We start from the raw sequence: 16341 nt of genomic DNA, 5'->3' as shown, positions 1-16341 counted from the left end.
GAAGAATTTATTTGCAGGGCAGCAATGGAGAAACAGACATAGAGAATAGACTTGTGGACCTGGGGAGAGGGATGGAGAGGGTGAGATGTATGGACAGAGTAACATGGAAACTTACACTACCATATGTAAAATAGATAGCCAACAAAAATTTGCTGTATGGCTCAGGAAACTCAAATAGGGGCTCTGTATCAACCTAGAGGGGTGAGATGGGGAGGGAGATGGGAGGGAGGTTCAAAAGTGAGGGGATATATGTAACCCTATGAGTGATTCATGTTGAGGTGTGACAGAAAACAACACAATTCTGTAAAGCAATTACCCTTCAGTAAAAAAATAATTAAAAAAACTCACAAACAAGGACAAAATATTTGCACAAAACTCATCTTGTAGAAAATAGAATAACCAACTCTCAGTACCTAAGAGTAAAAACAATTCCATTAGAAAATGGACCAAAAAGATGAAGAGACCTACCACTGAAGAGGATGTACAGATAGCAAATAAACACATGAAACAGTGTTCAATGTCATTAGACAAGGACTGCAAATTGAGACCACAATGAGATATCATCACTTGGGGATGACACATAGAGAAACCTATGGGCAGAGGCCAGACCATCATTCTAAGCTCTGCTTAGAGCACACGGGGTCTACTGATGCCACTCACCAATGGACTGTCAGAACTGTTAAAATATACACTGTGACAACACAAAATGATGATAAGGAAACAAACTGAAGCACTCATAGGTTGTTGGTGGGAACATAAAATGATACAGTTATGTGAAAATTGAATGAACAGCTTATTTAAAAAATAAGCATGTGATACCATACACATGGATGTTGCATTCCATTTATCCCACACAGACTGGTGGTTATAAACACTCAATAGCCTCAAACTAGCAACAATCCAGATGAGCTTCAATGCATCCATTGTTAAACTGTGGTACAATCCATCCATCCAGTGGAAACTAATCAGCAATACAAATCTCAGGGAATCTTGAGATTATCATGAGCAAAGAAAATGGCAGTCCCAAAGGTTTTACATACTCTATGATTCCATTAATATAAATTTTTGAAATTATCTATAGATACATTGGGTTGGCCAAAATTTTCCTTCAGGTTTTTCCACATGATGGTATGGACAAATCCAAATGAATTTTGGGCCACTGAATAGATAATAGGTGTAACAGACATCGCTACATAGAAATGGAGAACATCTCAGTGGCTGCCAATAGTTAAGGAAGGAGTGAGTGTGGACGGGTGGTGTGTGTCACCAAAAAAAGGGCAAAATGAGGAATTTTGCAGTGACTCAGTAATCTGGCTATTTCCAGTCAATATACCAGTAATGTTATTGTACTTTGGTCTACTGGGATGTTACCAGGAGGGGAAACTGAATGAAGGATACAAGGGTTCTCTCTGGGACATCTCTGTATTATTTGTCAAACAACTTATGAAAAATACAATGATCTCAAAATCAAATTTTCCTTTATATAAAAAAGGAACATCGATGCATGATGCTGGATGCTTGGGGCTGGTGCACTGGGACGGCCCAGAGGGATGGTATGGGGAGGGAGGAGGGAGGAGGGTTCGGGATGGGGAACACATGTATACCTGTGGCGGATTCATTTTGATATTTGGCAAAACTAATACAATTATGTAAAGTTTAAAAATAAAATAAAATTGGAAGAATAAAAAAAAAAAAAAAAGGAACATCAAGAGACTTTGCCATGTATGTGCTTATATTCTAAAACTATCTTCTGACATAAGAAACACAAGGTTGCATTTTAATGGGAAGAACTTCAGACACAGAAACGCTAAACAAGTTCTGTGATCACACAGGAAATGATGAACGCAGACTTGAGAATAGTTATCTCTGAATGTCTAAGTTGTCTCTAATGTTAAAGGAACCTCCACGAAGGAAGCACAATGGAGAGAGGATAACAGGTCCCAGTTCCCCTCGAAAGTGACCACTTCCCCAGCCCCGTGGACTTTCTATGATCCTATGGCCCATCCAAAAATCTAGCACAAGTTAGAAAGGGATGAAAGTCACAGTCATTTATTTTCACAATTTTTTTTCTCACAACATTGGGCTAGAAAGAAAGAAGTCATGAGCTTGTAGATTTATGCTACTCTATTGTCTGTCCTTTGAATCTAAATGGGATCCAAGTTCCGACTGTAAGTTATCCACGTGGTTCAGCATCAGAAAAAGTTGATCACTGTTGCTGAGGGTCAGGGTATGGTAGAGATGCAGGAAACAGGCATGTACTTGACTGTAGAAGGTTCATGTTCCAGGGCTCCCACCTGGGTACTTGAGGATTCTCTATGTAGATAATATGTAGGGGAGTTCACGGAAGTTCCTCAAAGCAGTCAGGGATGGCACAGGCAGAAGTCTGGTTCTCAGAAGGTGGAAGCTCAGCCACTTCTGTACAAATAGGACATGAGAGGGAGAGATACACATGGGAGACATTGCCCAGCCCTCCTGCTGAATCTTTGCCTATCACTTAGATTGGCCCAGGGGATCATGTCTATTCTAAACTAGGCCAGGAGCAAAGTCTTTGTTTCTTTGGGGACAAAGAGAATAAATAAGAGACAGGGGCAGTAGACACTCATAGCATCAAGTCCTCTGTACTGTCTGGAACTTGAGGGCCAGGACCAGTCATATCATGCTGCCCTTCTCTGGAGACAGTGCCTTGTTTAGGCCAGCTGATGACACTATGAAAGAAATCCAAAGATGAATATATATATATATATATATATATATATATATATATATATGAAACAAACCTGAAGAGTCCTTGTTCTCCAGCCTATGTCTAAAGATTCCATGAAGGGCTTCTCCATAAGGGCATGGCACAGGTTTATGCCTTGGTCTTTGGTTGGCTTCATGAATGGTCCAGTATAAGTCATGCCTGCTTGTGAGCATCTGGAAACATTTTCTCTTGCCCTTAGTTATGCCCCTTTCCTTGAGATTCCTGGCAATTATTTTTGATGCTATGTGATTATTCTTCTTTAACTCTTCACTTTCAAGGAGTTCCCATTCTTCTAGGAAACTCCTAATTTCATGGTCACTCCAAGGTTTAACACTCTTGTCTATAAAGGAGAGAGGAATGTAAATATTCCTTGGCATAATTCACATGCAAACCTGAGGATTTCTCAGAGACATTCCCTCTATTCTGATAGATTCAACCATGACTTTAGCTAGTTAGGAAGTGATGAAAGGGATTCATAGTCCTATTTTGAGTCCTAATGTCCAAGCTATACAGTCATTGGAACAGGTCAGGAAGCATCTGCCAGTCTGACATTATTCAACTTGCATAATTTAATTTCAGAGCATACTGACAGGGTTTTGGTGGTTAATTTACTGCCTGGGAGGGCTCTGCTGATAAGGGGCTCACTTTCTACCCTGCAGTGGGACTTTCCAGTCCTCAGGGCTGGCGGCAGGAACAGAGAGTCCCAGGACTCTGGGAAGCCCTGTCATCCCTGGGGCATGGAATATTGGAAAGATGAAGGAGGTGAGATAGAAAATTTTCTCTAATTAAACATGACTGAGACTCCTTGGGTTCCTTGTAGCTTCTCTACATCCTGGGGGTGGCTAGTAATTTCAGTCTGAATTATCACCATCTTAAAAAAAATAAAACATGAATATTGACATAGTAAGTGATCTCAACAACTTTCCTGTGATGTCTTAAATAATTAGCCAATCACAGCATGGACTGAAACGGTTAACAATCTTAAATCTTAAGAACAAATCTAGAAAATATTTTACAATAACAGAGAACATAAGTTGCAAACTATTAACCAATGAGTTATTTTAAAACATAGCAGTGTTTTTTTTGTTTTTGTTTTTTTTTCACCCCAGCATTGAACAAAAAAAAAAAAAAAAAAAAGCCAGAGGAACTACAGAACTGGTGGTTTTCAGTCATGGGACAATAGGAACACAGAATAGTGCTTTGAAAGGAAAAAAAACAAGTGAAGAAGATCTACAAGGGCCAGATAAAGTTTCTCAGCAGGGAGATCTCCTGTCCGAAGATACATGAACACAGTGTGGGTGGGAAGTGCCTGGACTGGATCAGAATCACTGGAAAGGAGTAGGCTGGAAAATTGTTGGGGACACAAGTCAGGCAGAATATTTCTCACCAGCAACTAGAGTGAAAACAAAATCCCTAATCCAAGGATTTCTATACATATACTGCACAGAAATGGTATTGCCTCAGTAGTGGGGCCAAATTATCCAGACTGAAGTCTATTCTGGCCCCAGCTAACAAAAGACTTAAAGCAATCCTCAAAAGTCTCAAATGTTTTGAAATACCTTCTCTGCACCAGAACAGAGGCCAACATTAAGTTAGCTAAAGGAATATATAATATCTAGCACCCTCAAATGCACAGTGTAGATCTTCTACTTAGAATTACCTGGCATGCAACAAAACAAATTCATTCATCAATAATAGAAAATTAATCCATAGACTCAAAATGATCAGATGAAAGAATTAGTAGAGACAGATTAACAGCAACCACTAGAAATGGACTCCCTGTGATCAAGCATGCAGAGGAAGCAGTAGCATAAGGAGATGATAGGAAGATATTAGCAGCCTATGGAACTTCTAGGAATGAGAAATACTCTATCTAAGATGAAATATCAGAATAGACACATAGTCTCATTAAAACCAAAAATTGTAAGAGAGATCCATCAAGCAGATCAGAACTACTGCGAAGGTCATGGACCCAGGGGCCACAGTGCTGGGTTCTCATTCCTAGCTCTCAAGTTACAACCGTGGATCCCTTTTCAGGGTAGCTGCCAAGCAATGTCTCAGGGCCTCGTCTGTGAGAATATGGTCATAACACCTTCCACAGTCTCACTATGAGAATTAAATAAGTGAATATTTGCAGAGAAAAGAAAGGTGGCCTGCATACTTTCTAATGGTTGTAAATATTAAAAGATGAATAACCCAGCAGCAATACACTCACAAATACACAAGAATCAGGTTTCCTTCAATTTACCTCCATTTGTACTCTTTTCTCTGCAGCCACAGGGCCTGATCTAGGAAATTAAGAAAGTTGGCACTTACTCTGTCTTGATGGAATTCAGGTGAGTAGGTGGTCACTTGAAATATGGCTGCTCTTCTCTGGTTGTAGCAGTCTCTGAAGCCCTTGGGAGGTCCAGCACCAACTTGGGTGTGTTGAGTGTGTCCACACCTTATATACCTTGGGTGTGGCTGAGTCATACCCTCCCAATATACTTCTTTTGGATTAACCAAAGATAATATAATTTAATATTTTCAGTTCAACTTCAAAAATCCCTTTAATGAAGCAGAGAATGCACTTTGATTGGATAACTGAGATTGGATTCAGGTCAGTTTAGTTCAGTGTGTTTCCACAATAGGTTTTGCTAAAGAAGAGCCAATGGTGAATAAGGACTTATTCACCCAGTTAATTAATTAACTGATTTAGGGATTTTAGTGATAGTACTTAATATTCAAATAATGTATATTTCTAAGTTTTAAAGGTATATAGTTAGAGAACAATATTTTTACATATAATGAGATCTAGAATACACAGAGTATATTTGTATTTATATGTTTGTGTGTTCTGATTCATATTATTCAGTGAAATTTTGCAGTGGTGAATAAGCACTTTGGGTAAACTAGTAATTAACAGATAATTTCAAAGACAGAAACATTATAACAACATGTTCTTCAATTTTGTCTTGCAATAAGAATGTATTTATTCTGTTTTAAAACACAGATACATGAAAGAGAGAGCTTAATTTTAAAATTAGATACAAATTCATCTTATCTACTTACAGGAAATTTAAGCATAAAGAACATAAGTATCCAAGTCTAAATATTTTAAGTAGAACAGGTACAAAGAAACATGGGATATTATAGGCCATCTATGAGATAAAACATAAAAATCAGCATATGCCAGGGTGTAAAATATCATTGAGGGTAACTCTGAATTTTAGCATCTTTATCACTACCATTTACATTCACCTGACTTGTCATTCACTACAATTACATGTTTTCAAATTATTTCTTTATGCTACAAGCCATTTTATATTCACAAAATCATGCAAGGTTGTTTACTCAGATATTTTTCACTTAATATTTCACTTCAGTTCAGTTCAGTTGCTCAGTCGTGTCTGACTCTTTGCCACTCCATGGACTGTAGCAGGCCAGGCTTCCCTGTAGACAATGCCATCTAGCCATCTCATCCTCTTTTCCCACCTTCAATTTTCCCAGCATCAGGGTCTTTTCCAATGAGTTAGTTCTGTGCATCGTGTGGCCAAAATATTGGATTTTCAGTTTCATCATCAGTCCTTCAAATGAATATTCAGAACTGATTTCCTTTAGGATTGACAGGTTGGATCTCCTTGCAGTCCAAGGGACGCTCAAGAAGCTTCTCGAACACGACAGTTCAAAAGCATCAATTTTTCAGCTCTCAGGGTCCAAATCTCACATCCGTACATGACTACTGGAAAAACTATAACTTTGACTAGACTGACCTTTGTTGGAAAAGTAATGTCTCTGCTTTTTTAATATGCTGTATAGGTTGGTCATAGCTTTTCTTTTTTTTAATTAATTTTTTTTTTTACTTTACAATATTTTATTAATTTTGCCATACATCAAAATGCATCCACCATGGGTGTACACATGTTCCCCATTCTGAAGGAACAAGCATCTTTCAGTTTCATGGCGCAGTCACCATCTGCAGTGATTTTACATCCCTACCCAAAATAGAATCTCTCACTGTTTCCATTGTTTCCCCATCTTTTGCCACAAAGAGATGGGACTCAAGGGCATGATCTTAGTTTTCTGAATGTTGGATTTTAAGCCAATGTTTTCACTCTCCTCTTTCATTTTCATCAAGAGTCTCTTAAATTATTCTTTGCTTTCTGCCATAAATGTGGTGTCATCTTCATATCTGAGTTTATTGATATTTCTCCCAGAAATCTTGATTTCAGCTTATACTTCATCCAGCCCAGCATTTCACATGATGTGCTCTGCATATAAGTTCAAGCTGGTTTTAGAAAAGGCACAGGAACCAGAGATCGAATTGCCAACATCTGCTGGATCATAGAAAAAGCAAGAGAGTTCCAGAAATACATCTATTTCTGCTTTATTGACTATTCCAAAGTCTTTGACTGTGAAGATCACAATAAACTGTGGAAAATTCTGAAAGAGATGGGAATACCAGACCACCTGACCTGCCTCTTGAGAAACCTGTATGCAGGTCAGGAAGCAACAGTTAGAATTAGACATGGAACAACAGACTGGTTCCAAATAGGAAAAGGAGTACATCAAGGCTGTATATTGTCACCCTGCTTATTTGACTTATATGCAGAGTACATCATGAGAAATGCTGGACTGGAAGAAACACAAGCTGGAATCAAGATTGCTGGGAGAAATATCAACAACCTCAGATTTGCAGATGACACCACCCTTATGGCAGAAAGTGAAGAGGAACTAAAGAGCCTCATGATGAAAGTGAAAGAGGAGAGTGAAAAAGTTGGCTTAAAGCTCAACATTCAGAAAACGAAGGTCATAGCATCTGGTCCCATCACTTTATGGTAAATAGATGTGTCAACAGTGGAAACAATGTCAGACTTTATGTTTTTGGGCTCCAAAATCACTGCAGATGGTGATTGCAGCCAGGAAGTTAAAAGACGCTTACTCCTTGGAAGGAAAGTTATGACGAACCTAGATGGCATATTAAAAAGCAGAGACATTACTTTGCCAACAAAGGTCTGTCTAGTCAAGGCTATGGTTTTTCCATTAGTCATGTATGGATGAGAGAGTTGGATTGTAAAGAAAGCTGAGCACCTAAGAATTGATGCTTTTGAACTGTGGTGTTGGAGAAGACTCTTGAGTGTCCCTTGCACTGCAAGGAGATCCAACCAGTCCATCCTAAAGGATCTCAGTCCTGGGTGTTCATTGGAAGGAATGATGCTAAAGCTGAAACTCCAATACTTTGGCCACCTCATGCAAAGAGTTGACTCATTGGAAAAGACCCTGATGCTGGGAAGGATTGCAGGCAGGAAGAGAAGGGCACGAAGAGACGGCTGGATGGCATCACCAACTCGATGGACATGAGTTTGGCTAAACTCCGGAGTTGGTGATGGACAAGGAGGCCTGGCGTGCTGTGATTCATGGGGTTGCAAAGCGATTGAACTGAACTGAGCTGAATCAGGATGACTATACGTAGCCTTGACATACTCCTTTTCCTATTCAGAACCAGTCTGTTGTTCCATTTCCAGTTCTAGCTGTTGCTTCTTGACCTGCGTACATTTCTCAGGAGGCAGGTCAGGTGATCTAGTATTCTCATCTGTTGAAGATTTTTCCACAGTTTGTTGTGATCCACACAGTCAAAGGCTTTGGTGTAGTCAGTAAAGCAGAAGTAGATGTTTTTCTGGAACTGTCTTACTTTTCCAATGATCCAACAGATGTTGGCAATTTGATTTCTGATTTCTCTGCCTTTTCTAAATCCAGCTTGAACATCTGGAAGATCATGGTTCACATACTGTTGAAGCTTGCCTTAGAGAATTTTAAGCCTTACTTTGCCAGCATGTGAGATGAGTGCAATTGTATGGTAGTTTGAACATTCTTTGGCATTGCCTTTCTTTAGGATTGGAATGAAAACTGACCTTTTCCAGTCCTGTGGCCACTGCTGAGTTTTCTAAATTTGCTGGTGTATTGAGTGCAGCACTTCCACAGCATCCTCTTTTAGGATTTGAAATAGCTCAATTGAAATTCCATCACCTCCATATGCTTTGTTCATAGTGATGCTTCCTAAAGCCCACTTGACTTCACATTCCAGGATGCCTGACTCTAGGTGAGTGATCACACTATTATGATTATCTGGTTCATGAAGATCTTTTTTGTATAGTTCTTCTGTGTATTCTTGTCACTTCTTAAAATCTTCTGCTTCTGTTAGGTCCATACCATTTCTGTCCTGTATTGTGTCCATCTTTGCATGCAATTTTCCTTTGTTATCTCTAATATTCTTGAAGTGATCTCTAGCCTTTCCCATTTTATTGGTTTCCTCTATTTCATTTTCTTCCTTTCTTTCTTTGCATTGATATGAAATAAAAATAAATAAATAAAATATGTAAATTAAAACTATAAGTCTCTTCAATCATATAGTTTGTTTAAAAGTATATAAAAAAAGGATAACTATCACTAAACATATGGTTAGTGACTGGATTATTTCTAGATGCTATCATTCAAATGCATATAGAATTTATGGATACAAATGATCAAAATATATATCCACCAACAGGTAATAATAGCCATTATTATTTTCCTTCACTATTTATTTGATTTTATATTTTGATATGAAATTTAGACAAGTAATTTTTAGGATTTATTAGAAATTGTGAATTATTTTATGGTCAAAGAATGAGTAGGAAGCAGTATTAAGATTGCAACAGTACCATGTAATCATCCTTCATTCATAAAAAAAATTAAAATAGCAAGAAATAAGAAAAGAAATAAGTAAAGCTCTATAAACTTTACTGAGGATTGGATACCTAAGTGTTCTGTTATTCTTCAAATATAACATGAGCACATCCAAAGCATACTAAGTACGATTTGGCTCTATCTCCTCCAAAAACTTCATATCACTTCCCTTTCAGAAATAACATTTATGAATCAGGTCCAAAACTACTTTCTGTTGTTCATTTCATACTGTACAATTTTTGCTGAAGAGTACTCTAAAAGGTGTGATAACATGCTTGATGCCAAACTTTGTTTAAAACCTTCTAATTCTTAGTTTAACCAACTCTTATATATATTACATCACTCATTTCCTAAACTGATTACCTTAAGTCCTGAATGATTTCAATCCAAACAATAGTCAACACTGCCAAAGAGATTCATACAATAGAATCAGCTTCCATGTTATTATACAGTGTGTTTGCATGAAAAGATGTGTACTCCTAGAGATTATAATTTATGTTACCTATGCTGTTTTAAAATATTCTTTTATTGGCTTCACTGTTTCCCACGTGCAGAGGATGTATCACAGGCTATGGATACAATGAATTCTGACTTCTTTAATGAATATTGTTTATTATTCAACTTTCTTTTTTTTCTATGAATATTTTATTTCAATTATAGCCACATAAATCTCATATTTGAAGTATTATTTGAATTCATATGAAATTTTATTGTATGCTTTATCATAGAATATTACAATTATTTTCAATCATGTTTCAATATATGGTATAGATGTGTGTAGTCTCATGCATTATTCACCATAAATCCAGAAGAGTAGTTTTTAAATAATCTCAGCATCTGTCTTTATCAATTTTACTATATTTTACTATCATTTTATAATCATTCACACTCAGAATTATATGATAACAAATGTTAGATTTAAACAGAGCTTCATGTCTTTAAAAAATGTTTATAATGATTTGGATAGCTCATACATATTTTTTTATTTTAAAATTTATGATAAATTACTTATATAGCTTGTTAAACTAACTTCAGTCAAATGAAGTTTTCTTTCTGAGTTTTCTGGCTAATGGCATGCCTGGCTGTATTCATTGCTTAGTATAACCAGAAATACTTAATTCTGAATAAACTTCTCTAAGCAGTTGCTGAAGAGTCCCTTCTCTTCAGTGGCAAATAGAAATAAAAATACAATTAGTACCTTTTATTATATCTGCACTTTTTCACACTCACTGGCTTGATTAGCTGAAAGCAGTCTAAACGTCTTCATGGGAGCAAAGTCATTTTCTAAGTAAAATTCTTTGAAAAAAATTATAAGCAAATGTATTAATATTTATATCTCTACAGCTGATATTTTAAATGCCTTCAGTGAAACTCAGGGGTCACAGTGATTTGATTCTAGGCCTTCTTTACCTGAAATTCAATTTAATTCTTTCTTGCTTTTTTTTACATCCACTTAGGCACTTAGGAATATCCACTGAGACTTAGATAATAGCAGTTAAATTACTAATAGCTCAGGATGGCCACAAGCCAAGGTTGCATAGGAGTTCACATAACCTCTATAGACATTTTCCCTGAGGTGTTTAGTATTAGTCATTGGAGAAGGACACCAATTATTTATTCAGATACCTCCCATATTATTATGTCTCTAAATTTTTAGATCATATATTTTATATATTGTTATTCAGTAAATGCACAGTAATGATACGACGTTGGGAAAGATTGACGGCAGGAGGAGAAGGGGACGACAGAGGATGAGATGGTTAGATGTCATCACCGACTCAATGGACATGAGTTTGGGTAAACTCCAGGAGTTGGTGATGGAAAGGGAGGCCTGGCGTGCTGCGGTTCATGGGGGTCGCAAAGAGTCGGACAGGACTGAGCAACTGAACTCAATTGAACTGAACGGATATGTCTGCATATATTAATTTATTTCCTATTATGATTATATTGGCCCAAAATTTAATAAATAAAATGAGATGTGTTTAATTTAATAAGAACATTCTGGTAAAAATTCTTAAAATATCACACTTGTGAGAGTAATTTTTAATTTATTTTCAGTTCAGTTCAGTCACTCAGTCATGTCCGACTCCTTGTGACCCCGTAAACCGCAGCACGCCAGGCCTCCCTGTCCATCACCAAACCCCAGAGTCACCCAAATCCAGGTCCAATGAGTCAGTGAGGCCATCCAACCATCTCATCCTCTGTCATCCCCTTCTCCTCCTGCCCTCAATCTTTCCTAGCATCAGGGTCTTTGCAAATGAGTCAACTCTTCGCATGAGGTGGCCAAAGTACTGGAGTTTCAGCTTCAACATCAGTCCTACCAATTAACACCCAAGACTGAGCTCCTTTTGATGGACTGGTGGATCTCCTTGCAGTCCAAGGGACTCTAAAGAGTCTTCTCCAACACCACAGTTCAAAAGCATCAGTTCTTCAGCACTCAGCTTTCTTTATAGTCCAACTCTCACATCCATACATGACCACTGGAAAAACCGTAGCCTTGACTAGATGGACCTTTGTTGGCAAAGTAATGTCTCTGCTTTTGAATATGCTATCTAGGTTGATCATAACTTTCCTTCCAAGGAGTAAGTGTCTTTTAATTTCATGGCTGCAATCACCATCTGCAATGATTTTGGAGCCCCCCAAAACAAAGTCAGCCACTGTTTCTGCTGATTCCCCATCTATTTGCCATGAAGTGATGGGACCAGATGCTATGATCTTAATTTTCTGAATGTTGAGCTTTAAGCCAACTTTTTCACTCTCCTCTTTCACTTCATCAAGAGGCTCTTTAGTTCTTCTTCACTTTCTGCCATAAGGGTGGTGTCATCTGCATTATTTTAGGTTTACATAATTTATTTGAAATTGCCATTCTTTTGGTAAAACCCACTCAATGATAAAAAATGTCATATAATAATTATAATTGTCTTGTAATTAAATTACTAAATTTTTCATGTAATAAACTATATAATGTAAATAATGTTATTTACTTTGTTGCAATGATATCAAGAAAATATTCAACAACAAATTTTATTGCAGATTATAATTTGTGTTCTTATGTTACCAATAGTTTTCAGTAAATTAATTAATTGCAACTTTTACTTGACAAGGAGTAATATTGACTCAGCATAGATTTTAATAATATTTGATTTGTGAATTAGAATGTGTCTGGGGGAAGATTTCCTTGTTTTTAACTTATTTTGAGTTCTTTGAGCTTCATGGATCTGGATTTTCACTTCCCTCTCCAGATTTACAGTTTCTTTGCTGTTTTCATTTATTACATTAAATAAATTTTCTATTTCCTTTCTTTTTCTTTCCTCCTTTTGGGATTCCCATAACACATATATTAGTGACATACAATCCCACAAGTGTTGTAAGTTTTTTCCCACTCTTTTTTACAGTTTTTGTTGTTGTTGTTATTGGTCCTTTTTGTAATCTCAAATAACCCCTCTTTAATCCCATAGATACTTTCTTTTGTTTGATCTAGTCTGCTATTCAGTCTCTATCTTTTTTTTTTTTTTTTCAGTTCAATTACTGTGTTCTTCAGTTCTAGGGTTAGAATTTCCATTTGGTTCTCTTTTACAATTTCAAATTTTGTTGAACTTGTCTTGTTGTTCCAATATTAATTTTCTGATTCTGCATAGTTGTCTATGTTCTCTGTTATCTCACTAAGCTTTTTTAAGATAAATATTATGAATTAGTAATCAAGCATTTTCCCACTGTTTACCCATCTATTTCCCATGAAGTGATGGGACCAGATGCCATGATCTTCGTTTTCTGAATGTTGAGCCTTAAGCCAACTTTTTCACTCTCCTCTTTCACTTTCATCAGGAGGCTCTTGAGTTCTTCTTCACTTTCTGCCATAAGGGTGGTGTCATCTGCAAATCTGAGGTTATTGGTATTTCTCCTGGCAATCTTGCCTCCAGCTTGTGCTTCTTCCAGCCCAGCATTTCTCATGATGTACTCTGCATAGAAGTTAAATAAGCAGGGTGACAATATACAGCCTTGATGTACTCCTTTCCCAATTTGGAACCAGTCTCTTGTTCCATGTCCAGTTCTAACTGTTGCTTCCTGACCTGCATACAGATTTCTCAAGAGGCAGGTCAGGTGGTCTGGTATTCACATCTCTTCAAGAATTTTCAAGAGTTTGTTGTGGTCCATTCAGTCAAAGGCTTTGGCATAGTCAATAAAACAGAAGTAGATGTTTTATGGAACTTTCTTGCTTTTTGATGATCCAATGGATATTGGCAATTTGATCTCTGGTTCCTCTGACTTTTCTAAAACCAGCTCAAACATATGGAAGTTCATAGTCCATGTACTGTTGAAGCCTGGCTTGGAGAATTTTGATCATTACTTTACCAGCATGTGAGATGAGTACAATTGGGCAGTAGTTTGAGCATTCTTTGGCATTGCCTTTCTTTGGGACTGGAATGAAAACTTACTTTTTCCAGTCCTGTGGCCCCTGCTGAGTTTTCCAAACTTGCTGGCATATTGAGTGTAGCACCTTCACAGCATCATCATTCAGGATTTGAAACAGCTCAACTGGAATTCCATCACCTCCACTAGCTTTGTTTGTAGTGATGCTTCCTAAAGCCCACTTGACTTCACATTCCATGATGTCTGGCTCTACGTTAGTAATCACACCATAGTGGTTATCTGGGTCATGAAGATCTTTTTTGTATAGTTCTTCTGTGTATTCTTGCCACCTCTTCTTAATATCTTCTGCTTCTTTCAGTTCCATACCATTTCTGTCCTTGATTCTGTCCATCTTTGCATGAAATATTCCCTTGGTATCTCTAATTTTCTTGAAGAGATCGCTAGTGGTCCCATTCTATTGTTTTCCTCTATTTCTTTGCATTGATCACTGAGGAAAGCTTTCTTATCTCTCCTTGCTATTCTTTGGAATTCTGCATTCAAATGTGTATATCTTTCCTTTTCTCCTTTGTCTTCTGGTTCTCTTCTTTTCACAGATATTTGTAAGGCCTCCTCAGACAACCATTTTGACTTTTTGCATTTCTTTTCTTTGGAGATGGTCTTGATCCCTGCCTTCTGTGCAATATCACAAACCTCCTTCAATAGTTCTTCAGGAACTCTGTCTATCAGATCTATTCCCTTGAATCTATTTCTCACTTCCACTGTATAATCGTAAGGGATTTGATTTAGGTCATACCTGAATGGTCTAGTGGTTTTCCCTACTTTTTTCATTTTAAGTCTCAATTTGGCAATAAGTAGTTCATAGTCTGTGCCACAGTCAGTTCCCAGTCTTGCTTTTGCTGACAGTTTAGAGCTTCTCCATCCTTGGCTGCAAAGAATATAATCAATCTGATTTTGTTGTTAACCATCTGGTGATGTTCATGTGTAGAGTCTTCTCTTGTGTTTTTGAAGAGGGTTTTTGCTATGACCAGTGCGTTCTCTTTGGAAAACTCTACTAGCCTTTGCCCTGCTTCATTCTGTACTCCAAGGCCAAATTTGCCTGTTTCTCCAGGTATTTCTTGACTTCCTACTTTTGCATTCCAGTTCCCTATAGTGAAAAGGACATCTTTTGGTTGTTAGTTCTAGAAGGTCTTATAGGTCTTCATAGAATCATTCAGCTTCCACTTCTTCAGCATTGCTGGTCGGGGCATAGACTTGGATTCCTGTGGTATTGAATCATTTGCCTTGGAAATGAATAGAGGCTCTTCTGTCATTTTTGAGATTGTATCTGAGTGCTGAATTTTGGACTCTTTTTATTTTTATTTTTTTTTTACTATGATGGCTACTCCATTTCTTCTAAGGGATTCTTGGCCACAGTAGTAGATATAATGGTAATTTGAGTTAAATTCACTTTTACAGTCCATTTTAGTTCACTGATTCCTAAAGTATCAATGTTCACTCTTGCCATGTCTTGTTTGACCACTTCCAATTTGCCTTGATTCATGGAACTAACATTCAAAGTTCCTATGCAATATTGCTCTTTACAGTATCGGACTTTACTTCCATCGCCAATCACATCCACACTGGGTATTGTTTTTGCTTTGGCTCGGTTTCTTCATTCTTTCATTCCACTGATCACTGGTAGCATATTGGGCACCTACCGACCTGAGAGTTCGTCTTTCACTGTCATATCTTTTTGCCTTTTCACACTGTTCATGGGGTTCTCAAGGCAAGAGTAATGAAGTGTGAAGTGAAGAAATATCTTACCATGTGCTTAACACATATTTCTATACATCTTAGAAAAATATATATTCAAATTTTTAACGCATGTTTTACTTTGGCTTTGTTGCCTTTGCTATCTTTGTTGTTGAACTTTAGGAGTTATTTATACATTCTGGATATTTATTCTTCATAAGCATCAATTCTTCGGTGATCAGCTTTCTTCACAGTCCAACTCTCACATCCATACATGACTACTGGAAAAACCATAGCCTTGGCTAGATGGACCTTTGTTGGCAAAGTAATGTCTCTGCTTTTCAATATGCTATCTAGGTTGGTCATAACTTTCCTTCCAAGGAGTAAGTGTCTTTTAATTTCATGGCTGCAATCACCATCTGCAGTGATTTTGGAGCCCCCAAAATAAAATAGGCCACTGTTTCCATTGTTTCTCCATCTATTTGCCATGAAGTGATGGGACCAGATGCCATGATCCTAGTCTTCTGAATGTTGAGTTTTTTTTTTTTTTGCTTGATATTCTTTATTTATTTTTTAATATAAATTTATTCATTTTATTTGGAGGCTAATAATACTTCACAATATTGTATTGGTTTTGCCATACATCCACATGAATCTGCCACGGGTGTACATGTGTTCCCAATCCTGAACCCCCCTCCCACCTCCCTCCCCATACCATCCATCTGGGTCATCCCAGGACACCAGCCCCGAGCATCCTGTATCATGCGTTGTACCTGGACTAGCGATTCGTT

At 37.4% G+C, this 16341-nt stretch overlaps 1 long non-coding RNA gene across 1 annotated transcript; it reads right to left on the bottom strand.

The window, feature by feature from the left end:
• Positions 1-2012: 2012 nt before the first annotated feature.
• Positions 2013-5216, bottom strand: LOC147369215 (uncharacterized). Its single transcript, XR_015167303.1, has 3 exons — positions 5060-5216; positions 2778-3083; positions 2013-2415 (listed from the first exon to the last, which is right to left on the bottom strand). It is a non-coding gene; the product is annotated as an uncharacterized LOC147369215 (long non-coding RNA).
• Between the last annotated feature and the right edge of the window lie 11125 nt (positions 5217-16341).

This window comes from Bos grunniens, chromosome 7 (assembly GCF_055505025.1).
Source record: "Bos grunniens cultivar Pamir isolate PY7600 chromosome 7, Bosgru_T2T1.0, whole genome shotgun sequence".
Classification (NCBI taxonomy): domain Eukaryota; kingdom Metazoa; phylum Chordata; class Mammalia; order Artiodactyla; family Bovidae; genus Bos; species Bos grunniens.
Note: the sequence above shows the minus strand (reverse complement) of the source record. Positions and strands in the feature narration are given on the sequence as shown.